Raw genomic sequence first — 15,526 nt, 5'->3', positions numbered from 1 at the left:
CATGAAATGGTTTAGTGCAAAAGTAGTGAAAAGCGGTCTTTGCTTTATAAAACATTGCAATTACCAGGGATGACCATTCATTCCAGAATTGCAGTTGCCAGTTTTTACCGGTGGGCTAATAATCTGTAAAGTGCACAAGTGCTCTGGGGGCCACCCCGACATGTTGACACTGGAGATTGGTTCTGAAACCACCTACGGAAGAGGCTTTGGGAGTAGTAGAAGTGTGAACACTCTGTAAGTGGTAACAGCTTAGGCTGAGAGCCGATGCTGAGAGCACTTCCCAGCTGGAGCAGGCCCAGAGCCTTCACCAAACCCTGCTTTATCCCAAGGAATATATTCTTCCACATAGCCTAGTGTTTTTCACTTTTGATCTGTTAAATTGCTTGAAAGCTGATCAAATGTCGATTTGCTTTGGTTAGTGTGTTTGTGACTGTATGTTTCGATTTGAATTTACGAAATGCAAAAATTGTGCCGTGAGTAGTGTGGGTGGGAGATAGACCCGGAACTGTAGATTGGGACAGTTTATCCGAAGCCCTTAGGAGTTTGTCCTGAGTACTTGTGGGCTGTGGGAGGTTTAGAGCAGACTTTTTTTTTTTTTTTTTATGGAGAGTTTGATGCATGGTGAAGTTCAACCGATGTGCTGGGAGTTGGTTTCTGAATTCTTGTACCTAAATTTAACTGACTCAGGAGCCACACATTTCAGAAAATAACTCCGAAAAGGATTTACAGATTCCATCAGAGTTTTCCATCTTGTGGTAGAATATTTGACTTCTACTATTCATGCTTCATTATGAATCCATTAATCCATCTTGTTTTATTCTTTGCTAGAAATCACACATGAGAGAACTGGAGTTTGGCTGGAGTAGGAAGGAGGAAGAGTTAACTGAAAAGTTTGTGCATGGGCTCAGTGGTGAGGATTCGAGGCACCTTAAGCTTGGACAGGCTTATGCATGTCAAAGGCAGACATCGCTTATTTGGACTGGTGTTAGTTTAGAAGGTCTCCGTGGGCTGGCCGAGGAACATATCAGCACTCAGAACATTGTTTCTCTGGGCAAATGCATTCCAGTTTCCAAATGACTACCCCCAAACTGGCACAACTTGTTCATAAAGTGGTACTGCCGGTGATTAACGGTTATGATTAATGATATGAGTGATTATGGTTATGCTTATGATTAATGGTTATGATTGATGATGTGAGTGACTGTCAGAAGCCAGTGAATGTGGAAGGTGAGAAAATTTGTTAAAGCTAAAAAGATTTTAGTTCTCGTGTGTTTTTCTTTCACTTCTTGGTGCATTTATATCATTCTTTCCCTGTTTTCTAAGGGCAGTAGAATTTCACTTTTAGGAGCAAAAGTTAGATCAGATGTTTGTCAAAGACAAACCTGTGTGTCCCCCATGCTTCCCTTAGGGCTTATTGGTTAATTGTGTTTACATAAAACAGTCATTAGGTGTTGGCTGTGTTTGCAAACAATTGCAAGTTGGTGCCCAGGTATTATTTCAAGGGAGTGGCACTTCCTTTCTGTGGTCATTCATCTAAATTGATTGCAAACACACATTTTAATTTTGTAAAAAAAAAATTGTATGGATTATGTTTGGTGTTTTAAAATGTGATTTTTGTGGGGCTCCTGGGTGGCTCAGTCGGTTAAGCGTCTGACTTCGGCTCAGGTCATGATCTCATGGTTTGTGGGTTCGAGCCCCGTGTTGGGCTCTGTGCTGACAGCTCGGAACCCGCTTTGGATTCTGTGTCTCTCCTTCCCCCACTCACACCTCTCTCTCAAAAATGAATAAACATTAAAAAAATTTCTTTTAGTAAAATATGATTTTGTGGATATATTAATTGGTCTAGAAAGTGGGACTTATAAATTTGGGGGCTTATAAAGGTTATTCATTCAATCGTTGTTTGTTCTGTGCCTATTGTACTTACACTGCTTGTGAGGCCCCAAGCCCTAAGGACCATATAACAAAATAAAGTAACAGAAGCAAATAAAATCTTGATTTCCAGGATATCATAGCCTAATTAGAAAGAGAGTGGTGAGGAAGGCAAATATCAGAATATTTATCAAATGGTAAATTTCTTTTTTTTTTTTAATTTTTTAATGTTTATTTATTTTTGAGACAGAGAGAGACAGAGCATGAACAGGGAAGGGTCAGAGAGAGAGGGAGACACAGAATCCGAAGCAGGCTCCAGGCTCTGAGCTGTCAGCACAGAGCCCAACGCAGGGCTCGAACTCACAGACCATGAGATCATGCCCTGAGCCAAAGTTGGAGGCTCAACCGACTGAGCCACCCAGGCACCCTGGTAAATTTCTTTATGCAAAAAAGAAGTAATCTATTTGGATTTCTCTATATTTTTTCCTGGTTAGAATTCCATTTTTACTTTGTGAATTTTGCATCACCCTTAAGAAGGATAATTAGAATGATCCCATTTAGTTTAGGATTCTAAATAAAAGTGAAATACAAGGTATAATGGGAATAGAGATTCTTGCTGTAAGTCCTTGCAAGAAGTTAAGGAAGCTGACGATGTCCCTAGGCCTGGAATTGTACTACTGTGTCTGTCAAGAGAAGAGACCTTGCTTCTCTGGTTTTCTTCCTTAGGAGGAAACCACCCATGACCCTTTTAATAGCAGTAATAATAATCTTCTATAGCCTGCCTGGCAATAATGTGTTTAAATTCCTGTCTCCCCCCATAGACTATAATATCACAAAGCAAAGAGACCATGTTTTATCTTAAAATACCAGTACCTAGAATAGGTGTCTGGCTCATCCTTGATGCTTGATACATTTAGTTTCTTCCTTCAACCACAGTCCTTTCTCTTCCCTAAGATATGTTGGTGTTTTGTAGAATAAGGTGGAAGGAAGGATAAGGCATTTGGATTTTAATCTGTAGACAAAAGAAAACTATTACATTTTAACCTGTGGTCAAAAGAGAAATACTGAAGGGTTTGAGCAGGAGAAGCACATCATCAAAGGAGCGTTTGAAAAGAGATTGAAGACAAATTGATATGGTACTTCTAAGTGGCCACATTCATACTAAGCAAAGCTGCCGAGATGGTATTTGACACACCATCTCCACTGCTTCATGCATGTCATTGGCAATTAAAAATCTGAGTTTCTCCAAACAACAATCTATAACACGGTTATTAGTGATTCTTCTCCACCAGTTTCTAATCTCCACAGCTCAAGCAGCCCTTGGCCCGGAAACTCAACCTCCCACAACATACACACATCAACGAAACTTTAAAAATTACCCATACACCATTTTAAAAAAACACTTAAAGTATTATTTATAGCCATTTAACACTTTGCAGGTATTCACGTACAGGTCAGTGTTCTTATAACAGCACTTCAAGTAGAAAGACTATTAAGTGCACAGGAAGGAGGGAAGGCATTATATATGCTTTTGCTTGTCAAAGGAATTTGTTATATTACATCAGCAAAGCAATGGCTCAGAATCAGAAGTTAGACTAATTATATAGGGCTTCATAATGTAGTAGTTGATGTTATCGATGAGACTGGATTTTACCTTCATTCGTGCAACGTTTATTGTGTGCCAGACCTAGTGTTAGGCAGTTCAGAGCACTCTGTAGCATGGCCTGTGGCCTTCAGAAAGAGCTGAACTTCTCTGGGGAAAACAAATAACCACGGTAAGGAAGCAAGTGTCCTCTGTGCTTTTGTGAAGGTGTATGCCAGGTGCTGTGGAAGCCCAGAAGAGCTGTGGAGAGCTTATTAACGCTGCTGCCTGGGGCCATGGGGGAGGTTTCCAGGATGTAGCTGCTCACAGGCCTCAGGGCAGAGGAGAAGCAGGGCAAAAGGAGTGAGGATTGATGAGTCTGGGAATGCCATTTGAGGAGAAAGATTGTGAAGAGCCTGGTTGGAAAGTGATGCTCAAATCATCAAATCTTACCCACCATACTGCTTCCCACCCTCCCCCCTCCCCCGTGTAAAATACATAAATACACACTCATAATAGAAATTTGGAGACGGGACGCCTGGCTGGTTCAGTGGGTAGCACATTTGACTCTTGATCTCGGGTCTGTGAGTTCAGTCTCCAACGTTGGGTATAGAGATGACTTGAGAAAAATAGGATGGCTCAGTGAGTGAAGCGTCCAACTCTCGATTTTGGTTTAGGTTATGATCTCAAGGTTTGTGAGATGGAGCCCTGGGTGGGGCTCTGTGTTGATAACTCAGAGCCTGCTTGGGATTCTCTCTCCCTCTCTCTCTGCCATTCCCCACTTGCACAGGCGTGTTTGCACAAGCACTCTCTCTCAAATAAACATTAAAATAAAATATTTTTAAAAAGGAAGAAATTTGGAGACCAACTGTTTAAAGCAGAAATAAAAGACCTTTAACTCCAACCCCCGGAAATAGTTACTGTCCTAGTCTGTTTTAGTCTCAGTGCAAGATTTGTCACTAAAAAGTGTGCGGGGATCTGCTCTGGACTTGGAAGGACAGGCCGCTAGGGGTCCAACAGGGAGGGTGCTCTTGGGAGGGGTGGTGTGCAGATGAGGGGAGGCCCAGTAGGACACAGCTGCCTGGGTAGAGTAGACTCATTGAGGACATCTGGGATGGGGCATAGCTGAGAAATATGTGGAGGATCCATCCATGGGATTTGATGACCTAGGGAAAGTGGGATTGAGGAAGGGGATGAATAACATTTCCATGGGGTTGTTCTGAGTCTGTTTCTGGCTCAAGCAAGTGGTTGGGGAGTGGTGCTCCCAGAAAATATGGAGGAAAAGCTGTTTTAAGAAAGCTAATAGGTTCCATTTCTTTCTCTTTTAAACACAATAATAAACATTTTTTGAGCAGTTTTAGGTTCACAGGAAGAATTGAGCGAAAGGTACAGAGAGTTCCCATATACCTCCTGCCGCCCCACCCCCCGACCCCCGCCCACATGCACAGTCTCCCGTACTATGGATGTCTGCTCCACCAGAGTGGTGCATTTGTTACAGTTGAGGATCCTACACTGGTACATCATTATCATCCAAAGTCCATGGGGTGTTGTACATTCTATACATTCTATGCGTTTGTGCAAATGTATAATGTGCAAATAGCCATTGCGATATCATACAGAAGAGTTTTACTGCCCTAAAAGTCCTCTCTGCTCCACCTGTTCATCCGTCCGTCTCCCCAGCTCCTGGCCTAGATTCCATTACTACATTGGAACATACTGCATTTAAGGATCTTGGAGTATGGAAGTCAGTGGTGGTCAAATTTTAATGAAAAAAAAAATTTTTTTTTAAACCAACAGGGCCCTTAGATCAAAGAAGCCTCATTAAGTAAAGCTGAATGAAAACGGGCTGCTTTGGTGGAAGGTGGCAATCTGCAGAGGGACGAAGCCTAGTGCTTTGCCATCCTCCTGGTGTCCAAGTCCGTCCTGCCACTCTCTTGCTGCTGTGTTTGAGACTCTCTGTGGTCTCCAGAATTTTGAAGAACTGCATGGTAAGCAATTCTGGAGCTGGAAAGAAGGGCCGGTAGTTCCCAGATGCAGCGACCTCAAACTCTTGTGCTTTTCAGAACTGGTGTCTGCTTTTCAGGAGCTTTTTCGTTTTGTTTTGTTTGGCTGGTTTTGGTCCCTTTCCTTGGGGCCAGGCCACCAGCTTTGATTTCACTTTGCTGTCACGCACCTGCTGGTGGCATTCCTCATCTGTCTCCCCGTTTGCTGTTCTGATTTGCTGTAAACTTCGAAATCCTGTAAACCCGCTTGTTTAACCTAAGTCGCAAATAGTCGCAAATAGGTCCTATGTGATCTTTTCTGTACAGACTTGATAACATCCATTTTGGCAGGTACAGCTCTTTTTTGCTTGTTCTCAGGTTCTGTACAGTTGGAACTGCTGGATAGTCAAATTTTATACAGTGATCATCTCATTTCTCTTGGGGTCCATGTATCTTCTTGCCTTTTCCCTCTTTCTGACTGGTCCTGGAGTTACGTAGGAAGTATGTATTGCGGCCTCAGGAATATCTGTCCATCGGCTCTGTTGGGTGAATTGTAGCATTTCATGCTGATTAGGAAGAAAATGATGTCATAATTTGATTCCTAATGAGACGCTAATATGTTGAGATGGTTGAGATACTGTTTTTTTTTTTTTCTTTTTATGTGAACATTTGTCCTCTTTTTTCCTTCTTTGTCTCTGATGATTTTCTGATGTTGTTTTCCTTTTTTTTTCTTTTCTTTTCTTCTTTTTTTTGGCACCTTTTACTTCTACAGTGAGGCATGTAGGAGGAATAAGTAGAAGTATAACCATTTGTTAGTAATAAAAAATAGTATCTTTGCATTAAGTTTACAGTGTTCAAACTGCTTTTGCACACATCCTCTCAGTATGAAAAGCAGTGATTTTTCTTTCAGTTTTGCAGAGGAGGAAATAGGATCAAAGTGGTTGATTACTTAAAGGTCACATTAGTGAGGAAGCTAGCATTCAGTTTCAAGTCTTCTTCCTCCACGTCCTTCCTCCAAATATTCATTACATCGTGTTGCATCTTTTCCTGGAGGCACTAGTTACATTGTGGGCCCTTCCATAAAATACTACACTTGTGGGGTGGTCTATAGCATCTCTCCAAGAAAATGCTGACGATGTACAGAAGAGAATGTGGTGGGGTGCCTGGGTGGCTCAGTCGGTTAAGCGTCTGACTTTGGCTCAGGTCATGATCTCTCACGGTTTGTGAGTTTGAGCGCCACGTCGGGCTCTGTGCTGACAGCTCGGAGTCTGGAACCCACTTTGGATTCTGTGTCTCCCTCTCTCTCTGCCCCTCCCCTGATCATGCTCTGTCTCTCTCTCTCTCCTTCAAAAATAAATAAACATTCAAAAAAAAAAAAAAAAAAAAAAAGAATAGAGTGTGGAATGCTAGAAACTTACGCTGTAATCTTCCCAAGATTGTTTTGACATTCTCTGACGACAGTCTTATGAGTTGCTTACCGTTAAAATGTTCAGTCATGCTCTTACTATTCAGAATAGCACGTGGAAAAAAAATGTGTAACATTTTAAGTCTACCTTAAAAGTGGCCCAACGCTTAGGTGTATTTGTTAGATCCTCTCTTTGCTGCTTTATTGCCTGTTCTTCTTCCCTTTCACTATAAAATATCAAATAGGCAATAGAATAATAATTCTGTCTCTAAAGGTGGTAGGGAGAAACAGTAAAAAATGTATCCTGTCTTTTTATTAAAAAAACAAACAAACAAAAAACAATTCCATGGGCGCCTGGGTAGCTCAGTCAGTCGGGCTTCTGATTTTGGCTCAGGTCATGATCTCACGGTTCATGAGTTCAAGCCCCATGTTGGACTCTGTGCAGATGGTGCAGAGCCTGCTTGGGATTCTCTTTTCCTCCTTCTCTCTCTGCCCCTCCCCTGCTCTCTCTCTCTCTCTCTCTCTCTCTCTTTCCCTCTCAAAATAAATAAACTTAAGAGAAAGAAAAAAATAAAAAATAATTCTAAATCTCCACTGAAACTTAAGAAATGATAGCCAATCAACATTGACATTCTAGCTGAAAAATCAAACTAGATGAGTGTTCAAGAGGACCATATCCCAGGGATTTAAGTGAACATAAATCAAGCCTATCCCAGTGACCTATTAAGTATAAATCCCAATGACACCAGTTTACTTCAGCACCTCCTGTCATGAGCACAGGGCTGCCAATTATAGCCCGGTCTTGGTGTAGGCAAAACATATCACTTTTAATCAGGACCTTTTGTGAAATTCAGTACTAATGTAAAAAGTAATGACGCTGGTTTTGGAGTTCTGTTTTAAAATGAGATTGTGTGTATACTTTATGCACGTGGGGGTTTTGATATATTTGTGGGATTTTATTGGATGAGACTCAGGCAGTCATTATGTTGTTTGGGCCACAGTTTACCCAAATCCACAACTGTTGACAAAGATTAACTTCAAATATTCTGGTACTTAGTTGTGTATTATAGGGTAAATTTATTAATCCAGTAACATTTTCAGGTAGTAGGTTCTATTACATTCCTATTAAGGAGGGGTCATAAAATCAGTTTTATGAAAGAGTGAATTTCAAATTCTGTGGACCTTCTAATGGATTTGAGCACACAGAGATTCTGGAGTATTAGTAGATTTTAATACAACTTCAAATATCAGATGTGGGGGTGCCTAAGTGGCTCACTCGAGTGTCTAACTCTTGATCTTGGCTCAGGTCATGATCTCATGGCTTGTGTTGGGCTTGTGCTGACAGCGTGAAGCCTGCTTGGGATTCTCTCTCTGCCTCTCTCTCTCAAAAATAAATAAACATATATAAACATATAGAATAAATATCAGATGTGTTCGTGCATGAAAAGACTTCTATTTCTGCTTTCTTTCAGAATGCTCACAGTTGTTGAATCTATGGATGTTTTTTGAATGTAATTATTTGCTTTGACTAAAGGAATTTTATAGTTTGTATTGTAAAAATAGCTGATTCCAAGAAAATAAAGCTCAAAAATATTGATTGATAATATGTAAAATTGCCATTGGTTGGTTCTGGGATAGAAAATAGATCTCATTAAAAAAAATAATCTTTCTGGACATTGTTCTGTATTTTCACCTTTTTCTTAGCGTAGAAACAAATGATATTTTTAAAACAGTACTTTCTTTCTCCCCTATGCTACAACCATCAGAGAAAATTGATATGTTTACATGAATCAGCATTAAGTGGAAGAAAGGATCTGAAAGGCAGGCAAAATGCCGGGGATGGCACAAAACTATGCCTGTCCTTCACTGAGTATGGGCTGTTGAAAGGAGATTATCCTATATAATTGGGCCTGGGGTTTGTGTGTGATTGATGTCCTGGCATTTTATATTATCAGGTATTCTAATTTCTTTCAAGACATGCATGTACCAATGGCACATTATTTTCCATCTCAAATTTAGATAAAAACCTAAAATTCTGTTAGTGGGAGACATTATTTGTAAAATCCCTTGACGACAGTGATGAAGCAAATTATTATAACATTTGGAGTGAGACTTTTTCCACTGTATTTTATTGTGATAAAACACACAAAATTTACCACTTTAGCCATTTTTAAGTGTACAATTCAGTTGTATTAAATTCATCACATTGTTGTGCAACTATCACTACCACCCTTCTCCAGAACTTTTTCACCCTCCCCAATTGTGACTGTGTCCCCATTCAACAGAACTTCCCATGCCCCTTTCTTCTAGTACCTGTTCTATTTCCTGTCTTTATGAATTTGCCTATGCTAGTTACCTCATATAAGTGGAATCAAAATTTGCTTTTATTTTTTAAGTTTAAATAAACTTGTTTTGAGAGAGAAAGAGCACACTTGTGCGCACAAGTGGGGGAGGAGCAGAGAGAGAGGGAGATGGGGAACCTCTAGCAGGCTCTGTCCTGCCAGCACAGAGCCTGACTCGGGGCTGGAACCCATGAACCTCGAGATCATGACCCAAGCCAAAATCAGGAGTCAGACGCTTAACCGACTGAGCCACCCAGGCGCCCCAAAATTTGCTTTTTTGTGTCTAGCTCATTTCATTAGTGTAACATCTTCAAGTTTTATCCATGTTGTAGCATGTATGAGAATTTCTTTCCTTTTTAAGGCTGACTAATATTCCATTGTGCATATCTACCACATTTTGTTTACCCAGTCATCTGTTGATGGACACTTAGGTTGTTTTTCTCCTTTTGGCTGGTGTGAATAATACTTCTGTGAATATTGGTGTACAAGTACCTGAGTACCTGTTTTCAATTCTTTTGTGTGTACATCTAGGGATGCAATTACTGGGTCATTTAGTAATTCTGCATTTAATTTTTGAAGAGCTTCCAAGCTGTTTGCCACAGTGGCTGAACCACTTTATAGTCTCACCAACAATGCACAAAGATTCTCCTTTTTCCACACCCTTGCCAACACTTGTAATAGCTATCCTAATGAGGGTGAAGTGGTATCTCATTGTGGTTTTGATTTGCATTTCCCTAATGACTATTGATGTTATGATGTTATCATACAATCATATGCTTGTTGACCATTTATATATCTTCTTTGGAGAAATGTCTTATTCAAGTGCTTTGTCCCCTTTTGAATAGTATTGGTTTTTCTTTTTGTTGTTGAGTTATAGGAGTTCTTTATCTATTTGGGATATGAATCATTTATCGGATATGTATATATATGTATTTATATATATGTATATATGTATTTATATATGTGTATATATGTATTTATATATTATATATATTTAATACTTTATATACATTTATAATTATAATTTATAATTATATATTTTTATATTTTATGTATTTTATTATATATTATTTATAAAAATTTATTTATTATATATATTTATATATGTATATATATGTATTTATATATATGCATTGTATATATTTATATATATATATATTTTTTTCCACCTACTTCTGTACGTGATTTTTCACATACTTCTGTATGTGATTTTTCACATTTAAGAGTTACTTCTGTGGAATTTCATAACATTTGGTCATCTAAATAAAGGGAATCACGTATGTTTTTCAAAAGTCTTTTGTTTTTAAAACTAGTCTTAGATCACATTAATTTTGAACAAATCATGGTTAGATTAGAGGATATCTAGCCGGCATATATCAGTGTGTGATATAACTGTCAGTGAAACAGCATTTCAACTGCAAACAAAGTTAGAAGGGACATTTGGCTTTTTGTAGGTTTAGAAATTTGGATCACTGAAGAAAATTAGCTGCCATCACTTCAGAGTCTGTTTTCTCAGTGTCCTCCTAATTTAAAAGCTTTCATTTGGGTTAAGAGAGTTGTGAAGCACCTAAATTAGAAATAGGAATTTTTAAGACTTGGTTCCAGTTCTGCTTTTGACATATTGATATATTGATAGTGTTGAAAATCCAGCAGCAACTAAACCAAAAAACAAAGACATTTAAAAAAGTGTAAGACCCAGTGCCTGGATGGCTCGGTTAGGCCAGCATCCAACTTCTGCTCAGGTCATAATCTCACGGTTTAGAAGTTCAAGCCCCGCCCCAGGCTTTGTGCTGACAGCTCTGAGCCTGGAGCCTGCTTCGGATTCTGTCTCCCTCACTCTCTCTGTCCCTCCATGCTCAAGCTCTGTCTCTCTCAAAAATAAACATTAAAAAACAAAACAAAAAGTATAAGGCCTTTGGAACAGAAAAACAATGAGAAATATTTTTAGTCTCGCTTATATGTGGAATCTAAAAAAAAAAAACCAGTGGGGCACCTGGGTGGCTCAGTCCGTTAAGCATCCAACTCTTGATTTTGGCTCAGGTATTCATCTCAGGGTTACTGAGATTGAGCCCACTTCAGGCTCTCTGCTGACAGCATGGAGTCTGCTTGGGATTCTCTTTCTCCCTCTCTGTCTGCCCCTTTCCCACTTGTGCCCAAGATTTCTCTCAAAATAAATTAAAAAATTAAAAACAAACAAACAAACAAACAGAAACAAAACCAAGCTCATAGGTACACAGAATAGGTAGGTGGTTGCCAGAGGTTTAGGATGGGGTGTGGACAAAATAGGTGAAGAGTGTCAAAAGGTGTATAAACTTCGAGTTACAAAATAAACAAGTCATGGGATGTAACATACAGCATGGTGATATAGTTAATGATACCATATAGTATATTTGAATGTTGCTAAGAGAGTAGATCTTAAAAGTTTACATCACAAGATAAAAATGGTGACAGATGTTAACTAGACTTGCTGTGGTGATCATTTTGTAGTGTATACAAATATTGAATTGTGCTGTACATCTGAAACTAATATAATGTTTTATGTCAATTATATCTCAAACAAGGAGATTTTTAGGAAGAATAGATTAGAAAGAAAGAATAGGATTAGAAGGGAATGACCAGGAGTCAATTTCAAGAAATGAAAGTCTAGGGGCGCCTGGGTGGCTCAGACGGTTGAGCGTCCGACTTCGGCTCAGGTCATGATCTTGCGGTCTGTGAGTTCGAGCCCCGCATCAGGCTCTGTGCTGACAGCTCAGAGCCTGGAGCCTGCTTCGGATTCTGTGTCTCCCTCTCTCTCTGCCCCTCCCCTGCTCATGCTCTGTCTCTCTCTGTCTCAGAAATAAATAAAACATTAAAAAAAAATTTTTTTTAAATGGAAGTCTAGGCAGAGTTTCTCACCTACTGGCACTTGGGGCCAGATAATTCTTTTTTTTTTTTTTAGGTCTTTATGTATTTGTTTTGAGAGAGAGAGAGAGAGTGAGCACATGAGCAGAGTAGGGACAGAGAGAGAGGGAAAGAGAGAATCCCAAGCCGGCTCCGTGCTATTAGCACAGAGCCCTACCTACATGGGCCTTGAACCCACAAACTGTGAAATCATGACCTGAGCTGAAACCCAGAGTCACACACTTATAACCGACTGAGTCACCCAGGGGCCCAAATAATTCTTTGTTGTGCACACTGTTCTCTGAGTTGTGGGATGTTTAGCAGCATCCTCGGCCTCTATGCACTAGATGCCACTGGGGCCTGCTCCCTCTGGCCCGCTTCTGGCAACCCAGAATGTCTCCAGACATTGCCAGATGACCGATGGGGGGCAAGGTCACCCCCTCTTCCCTCACTGAGAACCATTGGTCTAGGATGATGAGAGCCTGACCTGTGTTCTAACAGAAGAATGGTGATGAAAAGGGGAGAAAAAGTGAAATTTTGAGTAGAGGAGAGGAAGACAGTTTCTGATACTTAAAATTTATTAAGCATCTACTATTTCTTGGGCACCAGCACTAGGAGACATAGTCATTTAACATAATTAGTAATAAATATTTATTAAATGCCATTTTTTTGCGAAGGATTGGAGCTACAGAGGTGAACAAGGTAGTCACATCCTTAAAGACTTTGTTATTTAATAGAGGAGGGACATATATACAAACAAATTATGATCCAAACTGAAAATAGTAATGTGTATAAGGTACTGCCTGAGAAGAGAATTCTATCTACGATACCTGAGCTGCACTTGAAGGATAAATAGCAGTTTCCCCTCCTGTGGTGGGCTTTGCAGGGGAGGTGGTGAACTGCCCGTGGTCTTTTTTATAGATCCTAAGATGAAGACCAAGTTCATGCAAAGCTCTCTCCAGGCTGTCACCTCTGTCCAGGGAATAAAACTCTCAGACCATAATTATACCTAGGACGACTACACGGGGCAATTGTGCATTTTCCTTCAGGCTTCAGTGGAGCAATTAGCACCTGGCAAATCCCAGAGCTATGGGATTTTAGCGCTAGTTTATTTATTTCACATACCGTATTAAATCATCCTCAGTGCAAGAGGATTAGGAGATGCATATCTAACTCCCGTAATAAGTCAAACTCTGCCAAATTATATCATTAACACTTTGTTGATTTTGAAAAATTAAATAAGAGGCATATTTGCATCCTGTGGTTAACAGTTTCTTTATTAACCCGTAGGCGTACTGTAATGGAACCTGGAAACAGATGGAACCATATGGCTTTATTTGTGGGGTGGCAATATGTTGCTTAATCTCATGGGAGCAGTATTTGCTATTATGTAAGAAAAATACAATTAATCCGTGGCAGTTTATGTAATATATATTCAATAGGAGTGATACCCTTCATCCTTCCTTAAGTATTTACATTTTAAACATTTTGCAAATTGGAAAAGAAAGTAATGAACACCAAAGAAAATTTGCCAATGCATCTATCTTAAACTGCCCTACATGTACTTTAGCTCTGCTATTTCTTCACTGGCTTCTGTCCCACTAGAAACAATAGTGTTCAGACTTGCTGATGTCACTACCCAGTTATTTAATTTGACTAAATGTGATAGGTGTATTTATTTAAGATTTTCTTCAGAATTTTTTTTAAAAGGTCAGTATGGTACTTTTACATTGCAGGGGATGTTGTGTGATATGATTGTAAAATTAATTAACTTATCAAGAATAATTATTTACATATGCTAAAAGCCATGGAGACTCTTAAGATAAGATGCAAAAACTATTTGCCCTTTCAGTTCACAGAAAATAATTCACTGTTATTCATTCTGTTTCATCTTATCCGATGTTTTGTTTTTGAAAAATATAAAATGTTCAACGTGCTAGTAACTAAATGGTTTTTAGTCTTAGTACATTTCAATTACTAAAGACTGACTCACACACCAGAATGGCTCCTGCTGCGCATGCCCTCCTGGCAATATGGTTTTGAAAGGGTCCCTTGGCACTGGAGCCTGAGACTTTAAATTGCCCCTCCTTCTTGCCATTTCAACTGTTCTTTGACAGGAGTTGCTCAACCATAGTTTTCTCTCCCTTTCCTCTTCTTCTCCCACCCCCATTACTTTCTGGGAGTTGTGAGTGACTCTGTGAGCCCATTCATTCATTTAGTAAATATTAAACAAGCTAGGCTCTATTTTGTGTGCTGGGGTACAGCAGTGAACAAAATGGTCAAAAAATTCACATCCTAATACAGTCAATGTTGTGGGGAGGAAAAAGAGACAATAAATAATAAAAATAAGTAAAATACAAAGCAATCTTGAAAAGGGAGAACAAAGTTGGAAGGCTCACACTTCCCAGTCTGAAATATCCTAGAAAGATATAGTAATCAAAACTGTGGAATTGGCAGGGCGCCTGGGTGGCCCAGTCGGTTAAGCGTCCGACTTCAGCTCAGGTCACAATCTCGCCGTCTGTGAGTTCGAGCCCCACGTCGGGCTCTGGGCTAATGGCTCAGAGCCTGGAGCCTGCTTCCGATTCTGTGTCTCCCTCTCTCGCTGCCCCTCCCCCGTTCATGCTCTGTCTCTCTCTGTCTCAAAAATAAATAAACGTTAAAAAAAAATTTAAAAAAAATAAAAATAAAATAAAGGAGAGTAACATAGCCCTGTATGTTAACTAACTGGAATTAAAATAAAAACTTAAAAAGAGTACACTTATCTTGATAAGCAATGAGTCATGAATAGAATTGTTGAATCATTATATTGTACACCTGAAACTAATATAAAATTGTATGTTAATTACCCTGGAATTAAAAATTAAGCAAATAAAAAATTATAAATAAATAGATGCAGTAAATAAATAGATAGATAGATAGATAGATAGATAGATAGATAGATAGATAAATAAGGCAGGTAAGACTTTGCTGAGATGACAGGAGTAAATTTCTGAAGGGGATGGGTGAGGTAGACAGCCACGCACATACCTGATGGAACAACACTACAGAAACAGAAATGCTCTGGGGTAGTTACATGCCTGGCATGTTCAAGGCAAAGTAAGGAGGCAGTTGTGGCGGAAGTAGAGAAAGCAAAGGGGACAGTAGAAGGAAGAGAGATCAGGGAAGTGGATGCTCAAGGAAGGCTCATTCTAACGTGCCACCAGGGTTGAGAATATAGTACTGCAGAGCCTTGTAGACCACTGCAAAGACTTTTATTTGGAGTGAATAAAACCTTTGGAGAGTTTTGAGCAGAGAAGGATCATGAAATTGATTCGTCTTAATAGGGTCGACCAGACCTGTGTTAAGAACAGACGAGGAGGAAGTGCAAAAACAGAAAGACCAGTTCGAAGGCCATTATAATAATATAAGGACGTGTTGTTCTGGCTCTGCTTTTTCCATACGACGCAGTTTCACCCACACTGTCATT

General features: G+C 39.6%; 1 protein-coding gene across 7 annotated transcripts in view; it reads left to right on the top strand.

Annotated features, from left to right (window-relative positions):
* SMAD9 (SMAD family member 9) overlaps positions 1-15,526 on the top strand; it is a 71,792-nt gene that overhangs the window by 4,910 nt on the left and 51,356 nt on the right. For 4 of the 7 annotated variants that reach the window (XM_027064705.2, XM_027064704.2, XM_053214581.1 and 1 more), the window contains one exon: positions 5,249-5,439. The exons of the other annotated variants lie outside the window; for them this stretch is intronic. The gene's annotated coding sequence lies outside the window, so the exon portion shown is untranslated. The remainder of the gene's footprint in view (positions 1-5,248; positions 5,440-15,526) is intronic. 7 annotated transcript variants of the gene reach the window in all.

The sequence above is a fragment of the Acinonyx jubatus genome, chromosome A1 (assembly GCF_027475565.1).
Source record: "Acinonyx jubatus isolate Ajub_Pintada_27869175 chromosome A1, VMU_Ajub_asm_v1.0, whole genome shotgun sequence".
Lineage (NCBI taxonomy): Eukaryota > Metazoa > Chordata > Mammalia > Carnivora > Felidae > Acinonyx > Acinonyx jubatus.
The sequence above is the reverse complement of the archived record's forward strand: the minus strand, read 5'-3'. Positions and strand labels throughout refer to the sequence as shown.